We start from the raw sequence: 13,600 nt of genomic DNA on the forward strand, positions 1-13,600 counted from the left end.
CTGAAGCAGTGCATGCTGGGACTTGTAGTTTACAACAGCTGGAGAGCCACAGGTTGGCCATTCCTGCCATAGAGGTTAACCACCAATGGTACCATCAATGGCGACTATCGATGGTTTAAGCCATCAGTGGCCATCCTTAAAGTAAAGCAAAAAAGAGCACATAGCTTTGCACCTGGACAAACCATGTTGCACTGAAATGGGTCAAAATACTTTATTTTTGCATGTACGTAAATACTGTCTGCCATTGCATGGAGCCCATGAATGTTGGACAGTTTTATTTTTACACGGCAATTTAGATGCGTTTGGACTTTGGACACACCCCTCCCAAATCTAAATCCCTCTGCACATTTTACGTCTGACCCCCCCCCCACCCCGCAGTGCTGCATGGTGCTACCAAGATAGAAAGTTATTTATTTGTTTTACTTCCACGAAAAAGTGATATAGTGGTGCGCCTACTAACCAGGGATCATAAGTGGATTATTAGCAGCTGACATAAAGGGATACTGAGCCTGATTCAGGGATACTGAGCCTGATGGTCTTGACCATCGCGACCATCATCCTGGCCGCTCGCATTTGCTGTAGGTGACCACCCACAGCAATGCGAGCGGCAAGGAGGCCGCTCCATTAAAAAAAAAGACAGGCCCTGATTCAGAGCGAGCGCTCTGTCAGAGCGTCCGTCTCTGAATCAGGGCCACTGCCAGAACACCTTAAGAAAAGCAAATGGACAAGGAATAAATCCCTGCACTTATAACCACTATAAAAAATACTCCTTAAAAGCTGTTTTGACAATTTATTGGCAACATGGTAATAAGAATATCAATAACGAAATAGAACTGCAGTTCCTAGGATATAGAATACAATGTTAGGTAACCTGAAAATGTATATCAATCAGTGCACTGAGGGCCTGATTCAGAGCTGCTCGTAAGCGGCCGCTCGTTCGCTCCGAGCGATGTTCTCACATCTGCGCATGCGTATGGGTCATAAATTCATAATGCGCATGCGCCAACCAGTCATTGCGGAAATCATGCGCTCGCAAAACAGCGAGGAGCTGCTAATTTGAGTGACAGGATGAGGCGTTTGTGGGTGTAACAGGGGAAGGTGCTTGAAAACGGGGAGTGGTGATCCGAACGCAGGCGTGCCAAGAGGTTAAAACGGGCATTTTAAGGGTGTGCATAATTAACAAAGCAGCGTCATCGACCACGTCACTTGGTTGTCTCTTAGCCTGAACTGTTCGCATGATTGCGGGAAGAAAATCCAACCACAAGCTCTTTCGATGTACTCGATTAATCTAATAAATAGCGGAGATGACGTATGATGCGAACGGCCAGGGGGCGTCTTTACAAAATAGCGAGCGCATATTTTGTTCGCTCGCTCAGACATAGAGGCGTCAACAGACCGCAAAGAGCGAGCGCTCAATTTAAATATCCGGACCCTTTTTCTGAACGAGCGAGCGCAAATAGCGTCCGGCTCTGAATCAGGCCCTGAGTAATGATAAAAATTAGTATCCAAAAAGAAAGTCCCAACTAATAAAAAACGTGTATCTGAGGAATGACTCATATACAATAAAAAATAGTCCAGTTTATCAAGATGTTTGAGTACATGATTAAATTCAGTAAAAAGTTATGTACAGTATATACACACCATATATAATGATGTATTGGTAACCCTCCCCACCTCCAGGGGGGTAATCTCCAGCAAATTAAACTGAGTAGCAATGTCACTCACCACTCCCTTAGGTGGAAAAGCACAGGTTTCCAGAAATCCTGGCTTGCAATTAACCCTTGGTTGGTAATCCGGTTTAATATAACTCCTTTGGTGTTGGAGTGAATGGTAGAACAGCGTGGTAGGTCTCCAGCAATTTGAAGCCCGCTGATAATCCAGGCGCTGTGCCAGCAGAAATAACACCAGCAGAGCGCGGGCAGCCTCCGGAAGTGCAGCCCGCTCGTGACTCCACGCTGCTATCTACTTTACTTTCAGCTCTCGCTCAGCACAGGGATTGGCGGAGGACCCGGGTAGCAGCACCAGCAGCTGATCAGTCAAAACCAAGGTAGGTATGCTGGTTGTAAATAGGGTACAGCGGCTGAATGGAATAGTCCAGTGCGGTGGCCTTACTGAATCCCAGCAATACTGCAGATACTAAGATGTCCCCTTGTTTTACTTCCACCTCAGCATCAGCCCCCATCTATGTTTCTAGCTGAACTTCCAGCTTTCCCGGAAGGCTTAGGAGAGTCTTGAATTGAAGGAGCTCTCATAGGAGGAGATGTATCAAACCTTGGAGAGAGATAACGTGGAAAAGTTGCCCAAAGCAACCAATCAGCTTCTAACTGTCATTTATCTAGCAGAGTCTATATAATGACAGTTAGAATCTGATTGGTTGCCATGAGTAACTTCTCCACTTTAGTTCTCTCCGAGGCTTGATCCATCTCCCCCCAGCCTCCTGACAGAGTTGGCCCAGAATGAAGTGGGGGCGGCCCTAGGGGTTGAATGACACGATTTGCCTCCAATCACGTCATCGCAGCCATACTTGCCTAATCTCCCGCAGCCGTCCACTTGTATTGTATAATAGAATAGCGTAATCGTGGCCCCGCCCCCTGCTGCACAATACCGGTACTCTCGGCATTGATGCGTTTGCGCAGTTATGCCCCCGCTCTGCCCCCAACTCGCACCATGCCCATCGCCACCCTCCGCTGTATTAACCTGGCTGTCTCTCAGAGGGGGCAGCCAAATTGTCGGCGAGTATGATCATAGCTTGTGCCAACTGAAAATGGCGCAAATCGCACTTCAAACAGCAGAGGACAGGACCAAGGTGACAGTAGGCTCTTGAAAAGTAGGCAAGTATGGTTTTTGGTGATTTATATAAGGGAGGCAGACTGTCTAAAGCCGACCCAGCGGATTGGACGACATATCGTCCACATCGGGCAGTGTGTACCCGCTATATCGCTGTGGAAGTGCACTCCCACCCCTTGTCAGTGACATCGCCTGTCGGACCTGCATGCACGTCAGCCGAGCAATATTTTCAGCTCATGGCCATGCTGCCGAATGCCGCGTGGCCCCCGCTGTCGCGCCGTCGGTCCCTTGCATGGGCGAGTGTATACAGCGCACACGCTGCACTTGTCTTGCGATTCCGAACACACAGAAGATCCATTCGCAAAGTGACAGGCAGTCAGCGTTTAGGGGAGGTAACAGGTGGTGGTAGTGGGGGGGGGTAGTCAATAAAAAGCTGGCGTCTCTGACCATTTAAACGCCGTCTCATGGGCGTGCATAAATTAGCCCTTGTGATCTCCATGCAGCATGAGAGCTCTCTCAAGGGCAAGATGGCCGCTCGATGTGTGTCGATGTTACAGATATTTCTGCAGGCAGGCGACGTTGTACGCAGATGAGAAGGCAGCGGTCTTTAATCACTGCACGGAATTCACTTCTGTGCAAATCACCATTATTGTAGTATAGTCTGTACAATATATAAACAACAATGATGTCCTTGCTCCAAATGCACGCCGATAACGCTACCATTAGTCTACATTAATATCACATCAACGCCAGCTGAGAGCGTCCGGCGAGTGGCCCTCGTGTCCTGTACATCTGACCTATATGTCTACTGCTACATCCATCTTGTGATAGGAAAGCGGCAACACTGACTAGAATAGAATACTTCTACGCATGGTAAGGGGTCACCAACTAGAACTATGGAAATCAGGCTCCAGTCTTTTGTAAGTGCAGCTGGAAGTATATTCTAGCCCGGAGCATGACTGACTCTTGGGCCCCGTGATTTATTCATATTACTGCATGTGTAAAGTGTTCTCTCACAGAAGAAGAACTGAAAGAAAGTAAAGTTTCAACGCATCCCGTAAACGGGGGCTGATACTGGGCCATGATTCAGAGCCGGACGCTCTGACCAGAGCGCTCGCTCTGAATCAGGGCCCTCCTACCTAACATTGGAGCGGCCTCATGGACGCTCGCATAGCTGTGGGTTACCACCCACCGCTATAGCGAGCGTCCATGATGATGGTCGCGATGGTCAAGACCATCGTGACCATCGGGCTTGCGACGAGACCCTGCAGTAGGGTCTCGCTGCCGCAAGCCCTAGAGTGATTTTGGCTCTAATAGAGCCAAAATCACTCCCACTGACATCACTAGTGATGTCAGTGGGGCCGGACTCCGACGGTAGGCGTTCCCATGGGAACGCCACCGTCTGGCAGCCACGCCCCCGGCACGCCCACCAATGGGGGCGTGCTGTCACTCACCATCGACAGCACGCCCCCTTTGGTGCGAGACCCGGAGCGACGGATTCTCCGTCGCTCGCCGGGTCTCGCGCATGCGCATGAAGGAGCTCCCTCCATCGTGCACATGCGCACTTAGGCACCATCGACCCGCTTGCGAGCGTACAGCGCTCGCGAGCAGGTCAGAATCAGGCCCACTGTACATTGTGGTGTTTTCCTGTAAGTGCCACATTTAGAAGTGACAGAAATTAACACCACAGTAACAGAGTTCCCTGAGAACGTCAGATGTTCGTTCGTGTATAAAGGCCTTACATCCAGATTCCCGGCTATTACTGGTCTCTATGTCATGGGGTCCTCTCTGCCCTACAGTATATCAGAACGCATATTGTCTACGGTGCATAGAGAAAAGGTAGGGAAACAAAGAAATGTTCCCAAACCTCGAAGAAATAATAATATCTATGGTGCAGCGATTTTCTGCAGTCAGATACAGGGGTCTATTTACTAAGCAGTGTTAGGAGACAGAGTGAAAAGTGATAAGGTGCCAGCCAATCAGCTCTCAACTGTCAATTTTCAAACACAGGGCCTGATTCAGACCCGGACGCTATTTGCCTCTGCTCGCTGGCTAAAAGGGGCCGGCTATTTAAATCATGTTCTCGCACTGCGTCGCGTAAAGCCGCCCACTAAGTAATAGCGAGCGGCCGCACTATGAGCTCGCACTTGTTTAAAGATGCCCTTTTGCCACTCGCAACACACGTCATCTCCGGCAGTTGACGGATTAATCGGGAACATCGGGAGCCATCGGAGCTGCTCGCAGCGCTTGTGGTAGCCTTTTCCCACCACAACATTGCGAGCAGTTCTGGCTAAAATACAGCCCAGTCACGTGTGTAATGACGCTACTTTGCTAATTATGCACACCCATTAAACGCCGTTCTGACGGTCGGGCACGCCTGCGTTCGCACATCCACACCCCCGTTTACAAGCACCTTCCCCTGTTACCACCCACAAACGCCACTATCTGTCACTCAAAATAGCGGCCCGACTGCGGGCTACGGGCGAGCACTTTCCCATCGCAATGTCTGGTTCACGCACGCGCATTGCGACTCATACGCAAGCGCAGATTGCGAAAAGGCATAACGAGCGCAGCATAGCGTCCAGGTCTGAATCAGGCCCACAGCCTCTGAGATGACAGTTGGGAGCTGATTGGCTGGTACCTTATCACTTTTCACCCTGTCTCCTAACACTGCTCAGTAAATAGACCCCATAGATACTGTTTTAAATATTGAAATAGGAGGGGAGTTATCAGCTATCCGCAGAGTCTGGGCAGCTTGTGGAGTGTCAGATACAGTATATATACACATAACACCCCGAATAAACTTACTGACTCCTGAATGCATGGATTTTCTCATTATAGTGCTGCACCCCCTCCCACTTCAAGGTTAAACTGTGAGACCCCTCTGGGGCATTTGTCCTTTCCTTAGTGACCACATCCCCTTCCCAACCCTTCTTACATCTCTTTCATCGTGAGGTCGGGGTATGCTCATGTTTTGCTGTACACCAGAGCAAATTCCAGAAGGGCTGATAGTCAGATGGACCGCTGCGGTGTTAAACCCAGGCCGAGCGACTCCGCCTCCCGGCGCTCTACTCGGCCGGGATACTGACAGATGGGGGCGTGCCGCGAGGCCAGGCCCCAGTGACTCGCTGCACGCCCCCCTGAAACGTAACCATGCCCCTCTTGAGGCAATGCCACACCCCTTTTGCAGGGGACTGCCAGGGCTACTCAGCAGCCCCAGTCCGTCCCTGCTGTACACGCTCTCATGATGTATTACAGTACACACTAGATTGGGGGCTATTTATTATTTTCAGATATTTACAGTGTCAGCGCCTGTGACAATGTAACGTAGCATGTTGCATGCAGATACACCCGCAGTCGCACACAGAATACAGGAATGGTGCATATCATTTTAATCACCAGAAGCTTTATGAATGAGACGCATTTGAAGGGAAAGAGTCGCATGTAAAGATGCTACCGAGTCACGCCATGGTCTGTAGAACGGCTGTTTAAGGCACAAGGAGGCTGGGTGTATGAGGACACAGCTGCACGTATACACCTGAACGATATAACACACTATCCGACCGACTATACGATTTTCATAGTGATTAAACGATCTCCAATTTGGAGAGTACACACTAGCGATTCATCGTTCTCTTTCCGACGATTATTAGTCCCAAGATCATCACAGGTGACGTATTTAAAGGAACTATCAACAAAAATGTCAGACAGATGATCGGAAATTCACACACGCTACAAAATGTGGACGTCCAATCACCGGATCCGATTGGTTTTGGAACGATATCTGGCCCCGGGTGCTGCGTACAAACCTCTACGTCCATTTCGGGGGCGATTGGGCAGATCTGAGCCCGCAGGACAGTGGTATGGCCAAAGTTTAATTTACTTTATATCTAGGTGTTTGTTTTATCGCTTCTACATAACAAATCTGGAGATTAGTTATAGAGTGTAGAAGGGCAGGGCCCTCGTACCAGGTGCCTTTTGACAAGAGCAGAGAGGTCCCCAGACATATGTTTTAATCTAATTTAAGAGACAAGGCCTTTCCCATCAATGTCAGGGAAGAAGTTAGAGCTTTTTATATCCCTGTGACCTCTGGGCAGGATCTTTTGGACGTGTACTTATGCCTTAGACAGCTGCACAGCCCGAAGTTCCCATGGCTCCACTACTTGGCTTATTAATGACAGAGCTAATTAAAAAATACACTTCATTTCCATGCTAGGTTATTTTTAAGATGTGTTTTGATTTCTTATGTATACTGTACAGTATATTACAAGGCAAAAGCTACCAATGTAGTCATTATTCATAGTCAGGTACACACAGGAATGCGGGAGATGAGGAGGATGAAAACAGCATAACGTGTCTCAGCCCAGGCAACTCGGGTACTTTTCGGAAGTTGGGGGGGGAGGGGGGGACAGGAAAATATGGGACCAAACATCACCAAATACACAGAAGGGTGATGTGAGGTTACTGTCAAACTGCAACAGAAGAAGCTTGTCTGGCAGAAGTTACCTACCCTAATGCAAGTCCACATGTAGGGCTAGGCACACTAGGCATGTGTCTAGGGACGTCTGGGTTTAAGGGCCTCTCACCCTGCTGTTACCCCAAATCTCTCTGATAGCTATCCGGCACTCAGTGCTCCACATGCAGGTAAGCAAGTGCTGTATTACTGACCCGAAACCTCTCCACTGGTTATGTCAAGACAGCCGCTATTCTGCACATATCAGTGATAACTTCAGGAGCCCTCACTATTAGCTGCAGAGGATCCAAGTCAGTGAAAAAATTGCTGATAGGACCCAGCGCTTCACAGCGCTCTGTATCTCAGACTGGACACTAGGAAAGGGACTATATTGCATTGGTCACTAGTTATGTTTCTGAATATTATACTGTGCACAAGATAAATCCCTGCTTTTTACACTAGGTACTATATAACATTAGGCACTGATATAAGTCTGCATATTACACTATGCCCTGACAGTACTCTGCCTATTACACTACACCCTGATAGCACTCTGCATATTACACTACGCCCTGATAGCACTCTGCATATCACACTACGCCCTGATAGCACTCTGCATATTACACTACACCCTGATAGCACTCTGCATATTACACTACGCCCTGATAGCACTCTCATTTTACACTAAGCCCTGATATCACTCTCATATTACACTAAGCAATGATATCACTCTGCATATTACACTACGCCCTGATAGCACTCTGCATATTACACTACACCCTGATAGCACTCTCATATTACACTAAGCTCTGATATCACTCTCATATTACACTAAGCTCTGATATCACTCTGCCTATTACACTACACCCTGATAGCACTCTCATATTACACTAAGCTCTGATATCACTCTGCATATTACACTACGTCCTGATAGCATTCTGCATATTACACTACGTCCTGATAGCATTCTGCATATTACACTACGCCCTGATAGCACTCTGCCTATTACACTACACCCTGATAGCACTCTGCATATTACACTACGCCCTGATAGCACTCTGCATATTACACTACGCCCTGATAGCATTCTGCATATCACACTACGTCCTGATAGCATTCTGCATATTACACTACGCCCTGATATCACTCTGCATATTACACTATGCCCTGACAGTACTCTGCCTATTACACTACACCCTGATAGCACTCTGCATATTACACTACGTCCTGATAGCATTCTGCATATTACACTACACCCTGATAGCACTCTGCATATCACACTACGTCCTGATAGCACTCTCATTTTACACTAAGCCCTGATATCACTCTCATATTACACTAAGCTCTGATATCACTCTGCATATTACACTAAGCTCTGATATCACTCTGCATATTACACTACGTCCTGATAGCATTCTGCATATCACACTACGTCCTGATAGCATTCTGCATATCACACTACGTCCTGATAGCATTCTGCATATTACACTACGCCCTGACAGCACTCTGCAATATTACACTACGCCCTGATAGCACTCTGCATATCACACTACGTCCTGATAGCACTCTCATTTTACACTAAGCCCTGATATCACTCTCATATTACACTAAGCTCTGATATCACTCTGCATATTACACTAAGCTCTGATATCACTCTGCATATTACACTACGTCCTGATAGCATTCTGCATATCACACTACGTCCTGATAGCATTCTGCATATTACACTACGCCCTGATAGCACTCTGCAATATTACACTACGCCCTGATAGCATTCTGCATATTACACTACGCCCTGATAGCATTCTGCATATTACACTACGCCCTGATAGCATTCTGCATATTACACTACGCCCTGATATCACTCTGCATATTACACTAGGCCCTGATATCACTCTGCATATTACACTACACCCTGATAGCACTCTGCATATTACACTAAGCTCTGATATCACTCTCATATTACACTAATCTCTGATATCACTCTGCATATTACACTAATCTCTGATATCACTCTGCATATTACATTAGGAACTGATAGCACTCTGCATATGACACTACGTCCTGATAGCATTCTGCATATTACACTACACCCTGATAGCACTCTGCATATTACACTACGTCCTGATAACATTCTGCATATTACACTACACCCTGATAGCACTCTGCATATTACACTACACCCTGATAGCACTCTGCATATTACACTACACCCTGATAGCACTCTGCATATTACACTACGCCCTGAAAGCACTCTGAATATCACACTACGTCCTGATAGCATTCTGCATATTACAGTACGCCCTGATAGCACTCTCATATTACACTAAGCCCTGATAGCACTCTGCATATCACACTAAGCTTTGATATCACTCTGCATATTACACTAGGCACTGATATCACTCTCATATTACACTAATCTCTGATATCACTCTGCATATTACACTAATCTCTGATATCACTCTGCATATTACACTACGCCCTGATAGCACTCTGCATATTACACTACGCCCTGATAGAACTCTGCATATTACACTAGGCTCTGATATCACTTTCATATTACACTAAGCTCTGATATCACTCTCATATTACACTAAGCTCTGATATCACTCTCATATTACACTACGCCCTGATATCACTCTGCATATTACACTAAGCTCTGATATCACTCTCATATTACACTAAGCTCTGATATCACTCTCATATTACACTATGCCCTGATAGCACTCTGCATAGTACACTACGCCCTGATATCACTCTCATATCACACTAGGCCCTGATATCTCTCTCACATTACACTACGCTCTGATATCACTCTGCATATTACACTACGCCCTGATAGCACTCTGCATATTACACTACGCCCTGATAGCACTCTGCATATTACACTACACCCTGATAGTACTCTGCATATTACACTACGCCCTGATATCACTCTCATATTACACTAAGCTCTGATATCACTCTGCATATTACACTACGCCCTGATAACACTCTGCATATTACACTACACCCTGATGGCACTCTCATATTACACTAAGCTCTGATATCACTCTCATTTTACACTAAGCCCTGATATCACTCTCATATCACACTAGGCCCTGATATCACTCTCATATTACACTAAGCTCTGATATCACTCTGCATATTACACTACGCCCTGATAGCACTCTGCATATTACACTACGCCCTGATAGCACTCTGCATATTACACTACGCCCTGATAGAACTCTGCATATTACACTAGGCTCTGATATCACTTTCATATTACACTAAGCTCTGATATCACTCTCATATTACACTAAGCTCTGATATCACTCTCATATTACACTACGCCCTGATAGCACTCTGCATATTACACTACGCCCTGATAGCACTCTGCATATTACACTACGCCCTGATAGAACTCTGCATATTACACTAAGCTCTGATATCACTCTGCATATTACACTAAGCTCTGATATCACTCTCATATTACACTAAGCTCTGATATCACTCTCATATTACACTATGCCCTGATAGCACTCTGCATAGTACACTACGCCCTGATATCACTCTCATATCACACTAGGCCCTGATATCTCTCTCACATTACACTACGCTCTGATATCACTCTGCATATTACACTACGCCCTGATAGCACTCTGCATATTACACTACGCCCTCATAGCACTCTGCATATTACACTACACCCTGATAGTACTCTGCATATTACACTACGCCCTGATATCACTCTCATATTACACTAAGCTCTGATATCACTCTGCATATTACACTACGCCCTGATAACACTCTGCATATTACATTACACCCTGATGGCACTCTCATATTACACTAAGCTCTGATATCACTCTCATTTTACACTAAGCCCTGATATCACTCTCATATCACACTAGGCCCTGATATCACTCTCATATTACACTAAGCTCTGATATCACTCTGCATATTACACTACGCCCTGATAGCACTCTGCATATTACACTACACCCTGATAGCACTCTCATATTACACTAAGCTCTGATATCACTCTCATATTACACTAAGCTCTGATATCACTCTCATTTTACACTAAGCCCTGATATCACTCTCATATCACACTAGGCCCTGATATCACTCTCATATTACACTAAGCTCTGATATCACTCTGCATATTACACTACGCCCTGATAGCACTCTGCATATTACACTACACCCTGATAGCACTCTCATTTTACACTAAGCTCTGATATCACTCTCATATTACACTAAGCTCTGATATCACTCTGCATATTACACTAAGCCCTGATAGCACTCTGCATATTACACTACTCCCTGATATCACTCTGCATATTACACTACGCCCTGATAGCACTCTGCATATTACACTACACCCTGACAGCACTCTGCATATTACACTACACCCTGATATCACTCTGCATATTACACTACGCCCTGATAGCACTCTGCATATTACACTACATCCTGATAGCACTCTGCATATTACACTACGCCCTGATAGCACTCTGCATATTACACTACGCCCTGATAGCACTCTGCATATTACACTACGCCCTGATAGCACTCTCATATTACACTAAGCCCTGATAGCACTCTGCATATCACACTAAGCTTTGATATCACTCTCATATTACACTACGCCCTGATAGCACTCTGCATATTACACTAGGCACTGATATCTCTCTCATATTACACTACGCTCTGATATCACTCTGCATATTACACTACGCCCTGATAGCATTCTGCATATTACACTACACCCTGATAGCACTCTGCATATTACACTACGCCCTGATAGCACTCTGCATATTACACTACACCCTGATATCACTCTCATATTACGCTAAGCTTTGATATCACTCTCATATTACACTAGGCACTGATATCTCTCTCATATTACACTACGCTCTGATATCACTCTGCATATTACACTACGCCCTGATAGCACTCTGCATATTACACTACGCCCCGATAGCACTCTGCATATTACACTACGTCCTGATATCGCTCTGCATATTACACTAATCTCTGATATCACTCTGCATATTACACTAATCTCTCATATCACTCTGCATATTACATTAGGAACTGATATCACTCTGCATATTACACTAGGCACTGATATCACTCTGCATATTACACTAATCTCTCATATCACTCTGCATATTACATTAGGAACTGATATCACTTTGCATACTACACTAAGCTCTGATATCACTCTGCATATACACTAAACTCTGATATCACTCTCATATTACACTAAGCTCTGACATCCCTCTCATATTACACTATGCTCTGATACCATTCTTACATTACACTAGGCCCTGATATCTCTCTCATATTACACTAGGCTCTGATATCACTCTGCATATTACTCTATGCTCTGATATAACTCTGCATATTACACTAAGCTCTGATACAGTATCACTGCATATTACACTACGCCATGACATCACTCTGCATATTACACTAAGCTCTGATATCACTCTGCATATTACACTGCACCCTGATATCACTCTGTATATTACACTACGCCCTGATATCACTCTGCATATTACACTATGCCCTGATATCACTCTGCATATTACACTACGCCCTATCACTCTGCAAATTACACTAAGCTCTGATATCTCTGATATCACTCTGCATATTACACTAGGCCCTGATATTGCTCTGCATATTACACTAGGCCCTGATATCACTCTGCATATTACACTAGGCCCTGATATCACTCTGCATATTACACTAGGCCCTGATATCACTCTGCATATTACACTAAGCCCTGATATCACTCTGCATATTACACTAGGCCCTGATATCACTCTGCATAATTACACTAGTCCCTGATATCACTGCCTTTTACGAGGGAGGTTCAATAAGTAAGGTAACAAGACTTAAATACAGCATTTCTATATCTTGAAGCAGGCTCCTAGATTTTGGAGTACCTTGTAGAGGCCTGTCCACACTGTAAGTGCCTCTGGAGCCGTCCCTCTTGCTAAAACTGAACTCGGAAGATGCTGCCTAATAGCAGACGGTGAGCTTTTGCAAGCGCAGATGTGAATTTACACATCTGTGGGTACATATGTCTGTCCTATTCTGAGTCCAGTGGGACTTGGCCGGATCTGTCTCTCTGTGAAATTGGGCGTTTCGGGATGGGAACTGGGCGGTGACAATGACTTTGCACGTAACCTCCCTGACTTGTGGGCGTGTATGAAAAGCTTATTAGTGCGACTCTGAGTACAGACAGGAGAAGCCTGATTCTGACAGATCTCCTGTACTGAGCATGGGGCAGGTGCAAGTGCCGATACTAGTGGTGACATTTGCTGCCGTTAATGTGGAAACAATGGCCCTGATTCAGAGGCG

General features: G+C 45.7%; 1 protein-coding gene across 1 annotated transcript in view; it reads right to left on the reverse strand.

Annotated features, from left to right (window-relative positions):
- Positions 1 to 13,332, reverse strand: part of LOC148505950 (uncharacterized) — a 157,043-nt gene extending 143,711 nt beyond the window's left edge. Inside the window, exon 1 of the mRNA XM_088447540.1 lies at positions 13,183 to 13,332. The gene's annotated coding sequence lies outside the window, so the exon portion shown is untranslated. The remainder of the gene's footprint in view (positions 1 to 13,182) is intronic.
- Positions 13,333 to 13,600: the final 268 nt, after the last annotated feature.

Source organism: Taudactylus pleione, unplaced genomic scaffold (genome assembly GCF_031769625.1).
Source record: "Taudactylus pleione unplaced genomic scaffold, aTauple2 ptg000434l, whole genome shotgun sequence".
Taxonomy (NCBI): Eukaryota; Metazoa; Chordata; class Amphibia; order Anura; family Myobatrachidae; genus Taudactylus; species Taudactylus pleione.